At 42.2% G+C, this 13,735-nt stretch overlaps 1 pseudogene; it reads right to left on the bottom strand.

Moving 5' to 3' along the window:
- Nucleotides 1-2,824: 2,824 nt before the first annotated feature.
- LOC148025964 (COP9 signalosome complex subunit 8 pseudogene) overlaps nt 2,825-13,735 on the bottom strand; it is a 60,794-nt pseudogene continuing 49,883 nt past the window's right edge.

The following is a 13,735-nucleotide window of genomic DNA, read 5'->3' as shown; positions in this document are numbered from 1 at the left end:
TCCACCAAAGCAATATAAGGCACCTGTTTCTCTCCAATTTTTACCATTGTTTATGTAGTTGCCTTAGCCTAATGACTCTGCGAAAAGTGATTGCATGGTGCCAAGATAGGCTCATTAGTTTCAGCATAATGCATAGGCTGAACCCTCTTCTCTGTCTGCGGAAAAACATAAGCATTCTCAACTATAACCTCATCCTCATCCTCATCCAACTCCCCAATCAAAACTCCTTGTGTATCAGTAGTAGGCAATGTATGTCTTTTCCTCTTCAGGACTTCTTGGAACTAATCTTGAAACTCTCTTTTCGAGATGCCCAAAACCTCAGAGATAGTAAAAGTCACCTCACTGCCAACTATCTTGTCATTAAAGATTTTCTTCATATCCGTAGATGTCTCAATATCAGACATTAATCTAAATCCTGGCTGCTTTCTCTGTCTAAACTCTTGCCTCTTTTCTTTCTTTTGAGCATCTTCCATTTGTTGTTCTGGCGCTAGTCTCAAAGACAGCCCTGTAGTAGGTGGAGTAAAAAACTCACCCCTCTAGTATTTTTAGATGCATTTGGATTCTCTCATCTCTCTTACGCTTCTCCTCAACAAGTACATCTGCTCCCTGAGACTTAGCCAAGTGTACCTGTCAATAGGCGAATCCAAACCTGTCTCAGATCTGAACCTGCACTAGTCAAAATAGGCTGCTGGATTTTCCCCTTGTAGCATAGGTCCATAATGCCGACTGACTCTCTGAACCTTTCTCAATATAGACTCCATATGCAGAGGCATCTCCTCTAGCTGCCACATAAGAAGTATGCGCAACCATATCATCTACTAATTTCTTCATTTCGCCTTTCCCAAAATTGGTAGGAAGCGGAGCTCCTGTTTCAGTCAACCAGATCTTGCCATCTTGTCCCAAAAATACCAAATTCTTCCTCCTTGCATCTTGAAAGGATTGGCAATCCCTGCAATGCTGATGGTCCGTACTATCACACCAAATACATCTTCGATCTCTCCTAGGTGCACTAGGAGCACTCCTAGGTGCACTAGGAGCACTAGAAGAAATAGTAGGCACAGTTTAAGCAAACTGCTCTTTCAAATTTCCCACCAATTCTGATTTAACTGACTCCAGTGTCAAATCCATTATGCCTTTGATTATGTTATCAAGAGAGGAAGGAACCAAAGGAGCGGATGATTTTGGAGCAGAAGGAGCCGGTATCGGTCTTGGAACAGGAGGAACAGGAGGATTAGAAACAATAGGCACTGGCATAGGCCAAGTAACTGGCTGAGAAAGAGAAGAAATGACAGGGGTAGAAGCAGACATAGGAGCAGAAGATGGCATTGGTATCATAGATCCATTCTGTAGGCGGGTCTTCCATATCCGCCTCTTGGTCAAAGTCGAGACCGCATCCTGGGCGTCTTGCCAATCTGTTTTAAGTCCCATAGGCTTCATGCGATCCTCAAGAAGCTCTCCTAATTCTTCTTGAAGAGCAGGATCTGCAGCTTGCAAGAAAAGCTCAACTTTCTCAATATCCAATGCTCTTTGTTCAATGGCATCAAGCTAACTATACCTCTCTTCAAATTCTCGTATCAATTCTGAAGCAGCTAGACCTTTGTTTGGCATGTAGACCCACTCTCGGAATGACCGCCGTGTAGCCATCCCAAAGTCTTCAAGAAAATACTCCTCTTTTAGGGCCTTCTTAATATCTTGCCAATGCAAATTTTGAAGGAAAAGATCAGTCACTTTTACCCTCAATGAAGGTGTGACAACGCAAAGAAAATATTTACTCAAAGGTCCTGTTGGTACTCCAAAAAATCCCGTCTTGATCTCATACGTCTTCAAATAAGCCGATACATTACGGCCACCAAATAGCTTCTTTTCATTCTCAACTACTTCAATCGCCTTAGTCGCGCTAATTGCATTCTCTTGCTCCGAATATAGTTGCCTTTGCTGAGACAACTATTGTTGATGTAACTGCTGCTGCTGCTGCATATACAATTGTGTTTGCTGATTTTGAAGTTGCATATACATAGACATATTCTGCAAAATCTGCTTTAAATCATCCGTAGAAGTATTTGCAGCAGAAGTCGATGATGGATTCAAAGTAGAGGACAAAGCACGAATCCTAGAAGGGGCTAAAATTGATGCCGAAGTGTCTCCCATCCTGATTTTTTTTAATAAATGCGACACTTTCACATCCGGCTCACCAAAGATATCGAAGGGTTTTTCGAAAGCAAAGTCGCGACCACAGAGGTCCTTGACAAATTTCAAGATAGAAGATCAATCATGTGAATAAGCAAAAATGAGAAAATGATGCCAAGTAACAATATCTTTCCAAGAGTTAATAACCTCCTTCCACTGATGAATATTGTCAAGTGTTGCCTGAAGCTGATGCACGCGATCAGACAAAGATGAAAGCTCTTGTGAGGCTCTCTTTTCTGCATATTCGAAAATCAGTTCCTTCCTCTTCTTTGGCAACAGCAACATTTTGAACTTTTTGAAAAAGCAACTCAAGCTCTTCCACTCCAAAAGAGCTCAAAACAGAGCTCATGCAACATCAGAAGGTGCTACTGTAGCTTCCAACAGACTACTCATAGTAACATCAGAGATGCAGTTGATCAGACAGCTTGGCCAGTCCTCATACTAAAACCTAGTTGAATATCTTGAGCATGCTGGCTACTAGGACTACCCAACTTATCAACTAAGACTGCCAATGTATCATCTGCCATGTCTGATTTAGGATACATTTACCATCCTATAGCCACTCTCCACCTTTTGCCATTTAGGGTAGCCAAACTACAGAAGCTCCAGTTGTCTTTTGAAATTGACTGCACTATCCTCAATGCTTGAGATGTAACACATACTCAGTTAAACTTTGAAGTTTGCTAGAATCTAGCTTTTGTGCTGCCACAGGAAGTATCGACTTAACAATCAGCATGTTTGACACATGATCCAAAATCCATCTCTCCTAGGTAGTGTGTGCGATGGCATCTCCCTCTATTATGCCCAAAAATTTTGTAGCATCATTAACACTTATGAATGAATATGCTATGGATAGTAGTTTCAAGATCTTTAGTGAATAATACTCTGTAAGAATTTTTTTAAAAAAATGCAACAATCATCTGCTGAACAATTGGACTCTAGTTGTAGCTTCAAAGAGCATTATGAACACCAACATGGTTATATTTCCACATGCATTGTCCAATTCCCACACAGTAACAAGTTTTGGACGGCTTTGTTTTATGGTTGTGGGTGTACACTTCCACAAAAACCTTGCACTATTCAGATCAGAGACATAGATATGTGCAAGTAGATGAACCAGATCCTTATCTATCACGATCAATTGGCCTCCCGTTATCACAGAGAAATGATTGTTCCAATCAACTTGTCGTTTAATTGTCCTCCACGAAGCTTGATGATCCTAGTTAATGTTGACTACTTGCTTCATACTCCAAATTGAATCTTTCTCATCGTCAAAGAGGTGCAGGTGATGACTGAGTCACCCCATATATGATGGCTTGTAAATTTGATGAAGATGGTCATCGCTTCTTGTCAGTAGGCATGTAGCTAGGTAGAAGGTTTCTTACGTCTATTGACAAGGCTTGCCCTCATAGACGACAGTAAGCTCGAGTCTGTGCTCGCCAAGCTCTTGCTATATGCTATATCTTGCCTTAGCTCCTCCAGGCAATCCACCAAGCAGAAGGTTAGTTGCCTCATTCTGAAGCATCACTGCCTGATTTTGCTCACACACCTTCCTTCTCTTGCACTCCACATGTAGTTTCTCATTTTTCATATCAGGTTTCATCTTCTTGCATGAGCCATCTGGCTGCGTTATATTTGTGCCGTCAGGGCCTGTAGATTTACCATCTGCCAAGGCTGAATCCTCTGTTTGGCCCCTTGTGATGATTATATCATCTATATATGATTGGATTGCATAGACTGGTTCTCTGTCTTCTCAATTTTCATACTCATTAGCTTCTGGTGATGTGTCCTCATGAGACCCCGCTTCATCACTGCCAGCAACCTCCATTCAGATGCATATATTTGTGTCTGTAATGTCTTGCAAAGGTTGATGGATCGTCGGTACGTTGCAAAATATAATGACCTCCAAGATACAAAAAAACTGCCCTTTGATCGCTCCCTTCAATAGGAAAAAAAGAAAGTTGAAAGCCTCATGATCTTTCACTATTTTTAGTCCAATCCCTCTCCTTTTGTTGCCAACACAATGTCTGAAACGATCTACATCACGACTCCCTCCAAAAGCAAAGATCAGCACCATTCATTGTGCCACTGAAGGCATCATTAAGTCTCACTCTCAATTTACAACCAGACACTGAGTGTTCAAACAGTAAGCCCTTCCACACTCAGTCCATTATCACTGCAACAATTGTTAGCAAAGTTTTATTGCAGGTATATCCTCCTCTTTCCTTGTGCCGCTTAAGGCATAGGACCACACTGAATTTATGACCAAACATTGAGTATTTCAAGGAGCATGCCCTTTCATACCTAGTCCATTACCACTGCAACATTCACCATATAGAAAAGTATATCAAAGTGACCTTGTTGAGTCAAGCCTGTCCATGCCTTGAAAGGATGATGGAGATCATCCTGTGTAACATATGCAAGAGTTTCATTGTCAATCCATTCCATATACTTAGTGATTTCATGTAAAGGCTTTCCCACAAACTCACCAGTCTTTGTATCCAGAGTATAGATTGTGTAAACCCCATCACCTTTTGTATCTTTAGCATAAGCAAACAGCTTGAGAAGCTCGGGAAAATCATACTCATTGCAGATCTAGAGCCCATTCTCATTCTAAATTGTTTGTAACAAATATCAGATTTACTCCCAAATAGCACTTGTCTCTTCTGTGAAATTGAACATGAATCAACTGAAGGCAAAATGTTCAAGCAGAGCGAAGCACAACGTCTAAGTATGTACAAAGTAACAAATGTCACACACACAATTTTTTGGTGGATTCCACACCTCGGATGCGCAGCAGTACGACATCGTAGTCGTGGTCATGGTCGTAGTCGTAATGTAGAAAAGGAGAGAGATATGGAAGGAGAGGATAACAATTTAAGAAAGAAAAAAAAGAGAGAGATGGAAGGAGAGGATAACAATTTAAGAAAAAAAAGAATGATAACAAAAACAAATTGTTTGTAGTAACGTAAAAAAAATGGAAAATGATGAAGGTCCTGTTATTCAAGATTGTGAGGCGTATCTTAATCAATGTGTCACATGTCCTTGCTCTCAATGTGAGTTGGCAATTAGACAAAAACGTCGATTGTCTATAGAATACATATGACGATTTGATAAGTTTCAATCTGAGATCATTGATCAAGTAATTGCGGATTTTCAACAAATGGTAAGAAAAGTTAATATCAATCATGCATTGTACTCGCAAGTTAATTAAATACCATATACAAGAAGATTGGGTGTGGCTGGAAAATTTTCTATCCAGGGAGGTGATGTCTCGTCCCAATGAGGAGTGCACCCTTTGCGGCCAATTAGAAGAGTTCGTGGGCGTGTGATGGATGGAGTGCATGAGCCAATCCACCACTTCCAAGGCCAATCTATACCGTCAATGCCAAAGGAGACAGGTAGCCTTCCAGACCTACCTACAATCTTGGAGCCTGAGATGGAGGCAATGATCGATGCATTGATTCCCATGGATGTTGAGACTTCTGATGCGCTTAGAGAGGAAGCATCCATACCATTATATGATGGGTGTCGAGTATCTCGCTTGAAGACACTGCTTGCATGCTTAAGTGTGTAAGCAAAATACAGGTGGAGCTATGCAAGTGTGACCGAGTTGTTCAGGTACCTTGTACATACGCTTCATTGATTTTTTTTCGGCACTATTATTAAAAACATTTGTACTTTTTCAAGGTGTTTATGATTTTTTTTAGGTTATTGAAATATCATATATTACCACTTGCAAATACCATCCCTGAGTCTCATGATGATGCACGACATGTTTTATAAAAGCTTGGCATGGACTACAACAACATCCATGTATGTATCAACGATTGCATACTGTGTCGAGGAGAATACGAGACTATGGAGACATGTCCAAATTGTGGTGCTCACAGGTATCGATAGGACTTGCAAGGGCAAACCATCCCTCAAAAAGTTCTCAGATAGTTTCCCCTTATCCCTAGCATAAACCACATGTTTCTACGTCCGGCATGGCGAGCTTGACAACATGGCATGCGCAAAATAGGTCCACGAATGGAGTTCAACGAATATCACTGGATCCATGCGCATGGAGCCACATTGACTCTACCTTCCCAGGATTTGCCCGAGAGCCAATGAATCTTCGGCTCGGTCTTGCAATGGATGGCGTGAACCCATTCGATCTGCCTCAACTTCTTACAGTGTAAGCCTATAGTCCTTATCAACTACAATATCCCTTCATGGCTTTCTATGAAGGAAGGACATCTCATCCTTAGCTTACTCATCCCCGGTCGCTACAAAGTCAAAAATATAGACATGTATCTTCGTCCATTAGTCAATGAGCTTAAGATTTTGTGGGAGGAGGGGGTCATTGTGCAAGATATGAGCAAGCGCGATGGTCGGCGGTCTGCCAATATTCGAGCCATTTTCATGTGGACGATGCATGACTTTCCGGGATTTGGAGAGTGCTCAGGTGAATAGGCATTTATTCTTGTTGGTAATATCTATATTTTATCTCGTTCAAGCTTGTATTCACTAGATAGAGGTGTTGGAACAAGTATGGTTACCTCAGGTTATCATGCATGTCCATTGTACGGGCCACAATTAGACTCTCGAAGGTCACGAACCATGAAGAAGATGGTATATCAAGGACACACCACTTTCTTGCCAGAGGATCATGAACTCAGGGAAGGTTTTCTTGGATGACCTCCAACACATATGAACACCGCAAGCTGGTACGAGCTGAAAATGGTCCACGCGGAGTCACATCCAAACGGAATGTGACGGTTCTCAGTTTTCTACGAGTTGCCATATTGCACCCACTTACAGGTCAACCACTTGTTGGACCCCATACATATTTTCAAGATTGTGGGCAACTTTCTATGGGACCATATCACAGGAAAGAGAGACACTATAGGGGCACGAATGGATTTGAAGGAGATAGGTAAAATGGAGGTACTTTGGCCACAATCGAGTGCTAATGGTCGCATGCAGCTACCTTGCGCTCCTTGGGTTTTGTCCACTAAAGAAGAGTGCGTTGTGAAGCAAGTAGTTAAGTCTATCCGCACTCTGACAGGTATGATGCATTCTCTCAGGTTTGCATTTTCTAAAGACGATCAATTATCAGGGCCAAAATCCCATGACTAGCATATGATATGTCAGGTTTGTACTATGAATGGATTGTAATTGGCGTGCGCATTTTTCTATCTAGAGTGTAGCCATTATTCATAATACTTTCTCATTTGTGGCAGTTTGTACTACCGATCACAATCGTAGGATGTCTTACTCCAGAAATACGTGGAGCCATTTACAGGTTGTCGACTTTGGTGCAATGGATCTCACAGAAGGAGATTAAGACGTTCTCTATTGAATCTGCGAGGCGGGGAGCAATGGAGATGGTCTGTCTCTTTGAGAAATACCTGCCTACTAGCATGCTCACGATACAAATCCACCTTCTTGTGTATCTTGTAGATGAAGTGGAGATTGCTGGACCTATCCATACGCGATGGATATTCTTCTTGGAGTGCTTCATGAAAACCCTGAAAGGCTTTGTGCGACAACGAGCTCAGCCCAAAAGGTAGCATGGCTGAAGGTTGGTTGGTGTCTGAGGCGCTAGTGCATATTTCACAATGGCTACCAACGGTGGATCCAGACAACAAAATGCTATGGTTGCTGAAGGACGATGATAGACTGACTGGAGATGTGGTGGTTGGAAATGGGGTAGAAAAAGAATGGATGCTACAATGGAGGAGAAGGTAAATCTCTTTTGTATGTTGCACCATGCCTCTATGGAGATGTGGCTCGCCAGGTACCGGATCGCTAGGTAAGATCGAGAGGAAGCACGATCTAAATTCCAACATAGTATGCATCATCGATCGATTCGATATCCCCAGGACATGGAGGAGATGCCATGGTTCATGTCAACGTGATGGTTGCATGGAGCTTTGACCGTAGTGTCTCAGGAAGGGGCGAAGATCTCAATGGAGGAATGGGAATTCTCAAGGGGATGTAGTCCAAAGGTGATGAGGTGTTTAGGATTTGTCGTATCTATATTTTATATGCGACATCTAATTTGGGTGTTTCAATGTACAATACAAAATATATAGTGTAGCGTGGTCGCGCAGACGACATTTTTGCGTGGAGCATATTGACAAAATGCGCTCCACAATGGACTGTGGTATCATGTCAAGGTTTGAGCAAGAGAGTCGGCGATGAGCAACAGATCCAAACACGGTTATAGATGAGATGGAGTATTTTGGAAACTTGTAAAGTATTATTACGGTGGATTACCGTAGCTTCTCCATGATACTATTTGATGCGCAGTGGTTCAAAGTGGTACTTGAAGGAGCTGGAGCAATAGTTTGACGAGGTCCATTTGGATTTCTTGAAATAGATTCCAAGGACGGATTTGGGCAATACCTTTGTGTTGCCAGTCCATTGTGAACACGTGCATGGACTCATTTGTTTGTTTATTCTATTATGACATGGTACATGTCACAATAGTTTAAACTCTCTTGTAGGTGTTTGTGAACATGTAATCTTCTATCTAAACCCCCAATAACCTCTATGGTGGTATGTTATACCTTCAGCGCCTCGAAGTGCGAGAGTATATGATCAAAGCGATGTTTCGAGCATAGATGAAGACAATATGCAAATAGAGGGGTTGATATTGCAAGGGGTGGAGGCCACCGAAAGCTTGGAGTCAGCATCGGCTAACAATGATGGAAATATAGGAGTCCAAGAATTCTTTGAGAACGAAGTAGACTCATCCTTTTGTGGTGACATATCTATCGACCTTCTAGTGTATGTGGAGTTGTGTCAGGAGATTGACATGGGACCATAGGATACTTCATACTTGGAGCATCCACTTACTCAATCTATTGACCAATCACTTATAAGGGTACATTAGATATGCATTTTAAGTGAGATCTTTTTTTAAGGATTTATATTACTATGATTTGTATGATTTAAATTGATTATTCTAACATCATTTTTTGTTTGTGCAAGTGACATTTTCAGGATGAGTCGAGAGATGAGCGATGAGGAGTTGCAAGATATCTTCACGTGCATGTCTCTAGACCAGATCACAAGATTCAGAGACATGGCAGACTAGGAGCTGTCTCGGACATTGTCAGACCGATCTACTAAATCTACTTCAGCACGATCGGATGCTTCAGCTTCGAGTAGACGAGGTCAACGCTCCGGACTTGAGCCAGAGGGAGGGAGTGCTTCAAGGGGGTCAGGGGGATGTTGCAGAGATACAGAGGTAGTGAACCCACGGTTGGCATGGGATACAAGTGTAAATCCTCACTCTCGTGGCAGTTTCAAGGAGCATGGCTTAGCCTCAGCTAGATGCTGTGGAGGCACGGATGCAGTGTCTCCATCTCGTCGTTCAGCTGGAGTTGTGTCACCTTCAGGATTTGTCACACCTATGGGGACGTCTACTCCAATTACTCAGCCGTCTACAGGTGGCACCCGTATGGGTGCCACTCCGACAGATATTACCCCGATCGGTATACCGGATGCACAAGGGTCTCCTTGATATGCCTAGGAGTGTGAACGCAGATGGGAGAGGACCCATCTTAGGCATACCCCAGGGGGATATGCATATCTAATCGATGATAGGTTAGGAGCCATCATCATGAATGATGTGAGGGGAGGAGGGTGATGGCTCGCATGAGAGAGTTGTGCCAACAAGTTTTTTGGCACAATGTCTTGGATCATTGGAAAAACATACCAAAAGGGAGCAAGGACTACATAGTAGCATCCTTGCATGAGGAGTTTCCGGTACTAGCTACAGCAGATAGGTTTTCTATGGATGATGGAGTGCATGCGTGCATATATGTCACACAGAGATGATTGGACACACGTAAGGCACTCAAGAGTGCAAAGCCCGAGTGGCTAGACGTGGACGACTGGCGTCGATTGAGGGAGGAGGCTATAGATTCTCTAGGACGTTGGAGACAACAACGTGAGGTGACAAGGCACGACTAGAGGCCGGAGTGGTCCATCATCTTGGGATTGGCAGCCATAGGACATATCTGGAGGACTTTGTAAGTTTTTCTTTTGTTTTGCTTGCTTATTTTTTTGCAATACCCTTTGTACTGACAATCGTGTTTCTAACAGTTAGTATTTTGTTCCTTTGCAGAACTCCATTACAAATCACGCTCGGACCGCCGGCCTTGAGACTCAATATGCAGAGAGGCACAGTCTCACTTTATTGATTGACCGATTGTATAGACATGGTAGCCCTGTAAGTCACTCATCTTTCTTGTCCATAGTTATCATGTTTAATTAGAATGCATTATTGTATGGTGGACTGATTTGTTGTTGTTTCTTTTTTTGCAGAGTTTGTTCGATGCTCCTTTGCAACGGGATGAGCTTTCGGTTGGCGAGGATATGTAGCTCGCCCTTGGATCCTTGGAGCTCACACACCTTTCTTTTTTGGTCGCCTGATTTGTGTAGACATTTTCTATGTATTAGTGATATCTTGTCATGATTGTACCAATCGCTTTCATTATGTGATCGTGTATTTATTTCATGTATCAGTGTTATGATTTCAGTATACTTTGTTTTTGTTTGCACGTGCATTGTACACAGTGTAGAATCTATTTTGTATGGCTCAAATAAAGCACACAGTGCTATATGTCTGATGGGACCTGAAATGGGCCGGCACTGGCTATAGCACTAGCCGGACCTCATGCTCATGACACACAAACACCCTCACGGCCTCGCGGACCAGGAGCGTCAATCTAATGCTAAGGGACAAACTGCCCTAAAGCTTAATTCTTTCGTTTATAGTTTATAGTCCAACATTTTCCTTAAACTCCGCAGAGGGAGATCCCAAAGTACTTAGGCATAACGCCACGATTACTCACATATAGAGGAGGCACTCCACCGACTAATAGTCGACGCCCCACTGCAGCTCTCCTACATCTCAGGGATTGGCCCTTTGATGTGCTGCTAAACATATAACACATACGAACATAAACTCCTCTCTTTTATATTTCTTGTATTTCCAGGAGATATACCATGCTTCCTCACTTCACAGTCCCTTAGGAAACCGACCCTCTACCCTACGGTGGGGATAACCTCACACTCTCAATCGTGGGTCAAAGTTCTAAGAAAACAATTGCTATGCAGTCCAAGAGATTTTTTCCTTCGATACCATGAATCATGTATAGTGCATAATGTGAATGGTTTAGTGCACAAACAATATAAAAGCAGCATTGTGTATCGTGCGAAACCAATCTTTTCATGATTTCCATGCTAACATTTATGTATTGAAATGAGGAGAGACATCGAGCCTTACAGTCATGCTGCCTTTTCCTTTATTTTAAAACAATGTCCTATAGCCATGATGCAACAAAAAAATCAGATTTAAGATTATACTTTGACGCTCAAACTCCCCTCTCACCCTACCGTTTAATGTTTTGCAATCGTTGATAGGTGTAAGAGTCGTTTTATGTGTGTTTCTTTATAGAGAAAGCGATAAATACGGACAAAAACATAGAAATGAGGGTAAACCGAGGCTAACCTCATGCTCTACCTTCATTATACATTGCACAAACACTTATGTAATTTTTTGAAATTTTCTCTTTATCGTTTTCTAATTTTCTCCCATTTAAAACCCATTTTCACCATTTTTTGATATTTTTTCTCTATTATTTTCAATAAAAAACAAATAAAAATTGAAATTTATTATGGGTTGTGGCCCTTAGGTTCTTTGACAACAAAATTTCAGGTTTTATTGATGTTATATCTCATGTTTCCCCTTTATTTTGCAAAAAACCCCTATTTTGCCTCTTAAACGCGTGTTTTACGGGTTTTATACCATTAATTTTAGTCATAACACTTATGATTTTCTGATTTTCTGAGCATAAAATGATCAAACTCATAGCAAACAACAACATAATGCATAATCAGCCCATGGGAACAAATATTCATGAAGCAAATTGCATAAAACATCAATTCCCTTTGTAAAAATAGAATTACCGTTCTTTGCGGGTTGCGGGTTTTTATTTGCCATGTTTCGGGACTGATTTCCAGCAGCCATTAATGTCCATGACAGTCCGGAATTAGCAATCTACCCTCTTGCATCATGGAGCAATCCCATCTCCGTTGATCCTTCTTCTTCCCACATGAATCTGCCTCTAGAAGAGAGAGAGGGAGGAGAGAGAAAGACTAGAATCAGGATTCTCCAACCAGGCCACCATTTGATGGGTGAAGCACGGCGATAAGACCAGCAGGCAGAGGGGAATGAAGCCCCATAGTCATTGTGTATGGTTGTTCACAGGCAGGAATCATGAGAGAGAGGAGAGAGGGCGCAATTTGCACCAGCGTGCTGCCGCCTTGTTTCTTCATCCTCTCCATGATTTGCATGTTGCATTTCATGTGACATTTAACATTTGGGGCTCCCAAAGGTCACTTGTCCATTTGGCAAAACTTTGGTCCACCTCTTCGCATCTTGACCGGTTCCTTGGCCATTTCCCCGTCAGGACTCCGATTTGAGCTCTGAAAAATCTTGGGCATCCGGCTCGGCGTCTTGCATTGGCTAGTAATTCCAGACAACCCACACGACAGTCTAAAAAATTATCAAAAATCAACAAGTGCCGCTCGAGCGCCTTTAAAGCACTTTGACGCTTAAAATCGTCCTAGATCAAGTCGCCGCCTTCGACGTTGAATATTTTTCCCTTGATATTCATAATTTTTAGCTATTTTAAAGCACTTCTCGGCATCAAAATTCCGCACTCATTGGCGACCACGGGATAGGGTGACTCAGCCCGTCGAATCCCACAATAGATCTACACAAAACAACCAAAGGAAGCATCAAGGTGATTCAAAGTGGATACGTAGTAAACACAGCACAATGCTCAGCCTACCCCTTGACAAAACCAAGGCATGACATCCACAAGGAGTAGGCCTAGCATAATGTGATAGAAACTCCGAAGCTAGTCACTAACCAACTACTCCAACACGGCCAAACTAAAAAGAACTATCTAAGAGGTTTCCCTAAGTGGTGGTCTGAACTACCTACCTAACTAAGGACAACACAACCAGGAGCTCCCGCTAGGTGAGGACTCCTATAGCCTGATCAAGAAGTATTTTCTTTTAGCACATTTCTTCTTTTAGGGTTTTTATGATTTTCAGAATGTAAAAAGGAGGGAGCTGAGCGTAGTGACCCAGGGAGAACAGGGCATCGGCCTCAGGACCTGTCTCGGTACCCAAGAACCTACCAAGCCCTCGCAAGGTGACACTTAATCCTTTTTTAACGCTCACTTTTATTTTCACTCCAACCTTCCTTATTTTCTTCTTTTCCAACAAGATGCCACCCCTAGGAAGATAAGGCATCGACCCCGGGTCAGACTCGTCCCCAGAAACCTACCAAGCCTCCGCAAGGCAATGATCAACTGCTTATACAATTTCCTTTCTTTTCTATTTTTATTTTTTTATAGGGGGTTAGAATCCCTTTTTACACACCTTTGTATATATTGATTTTCTTTACAGATATTCAGGGTTTCTTTTCCTTTATCATCATCATTTTTCTTCTGGCAGGCTTCTCTAACTGCCT

Source organism: Lygodium microphyllum, chromosome 14 (genome assembly GCF_053477565.2).
Source record: "Lygodium microphyllum isolate KBCC chromosome 14, Lygodium_microphyllum_v1.1.10, whole genome shotgun sequence".
Lineage (NCBI taxonomy): Eukaryota > Viridiplantae > Streptophyta > Polypodiopsida > Schizaeales > Lygodiaceae > Lygodium > Lygodium microphyllum.
Note: the sequence above shows the minus strand (reverse complement) of the source record. Positions and strands in the feature narration are given on the sequence as shown.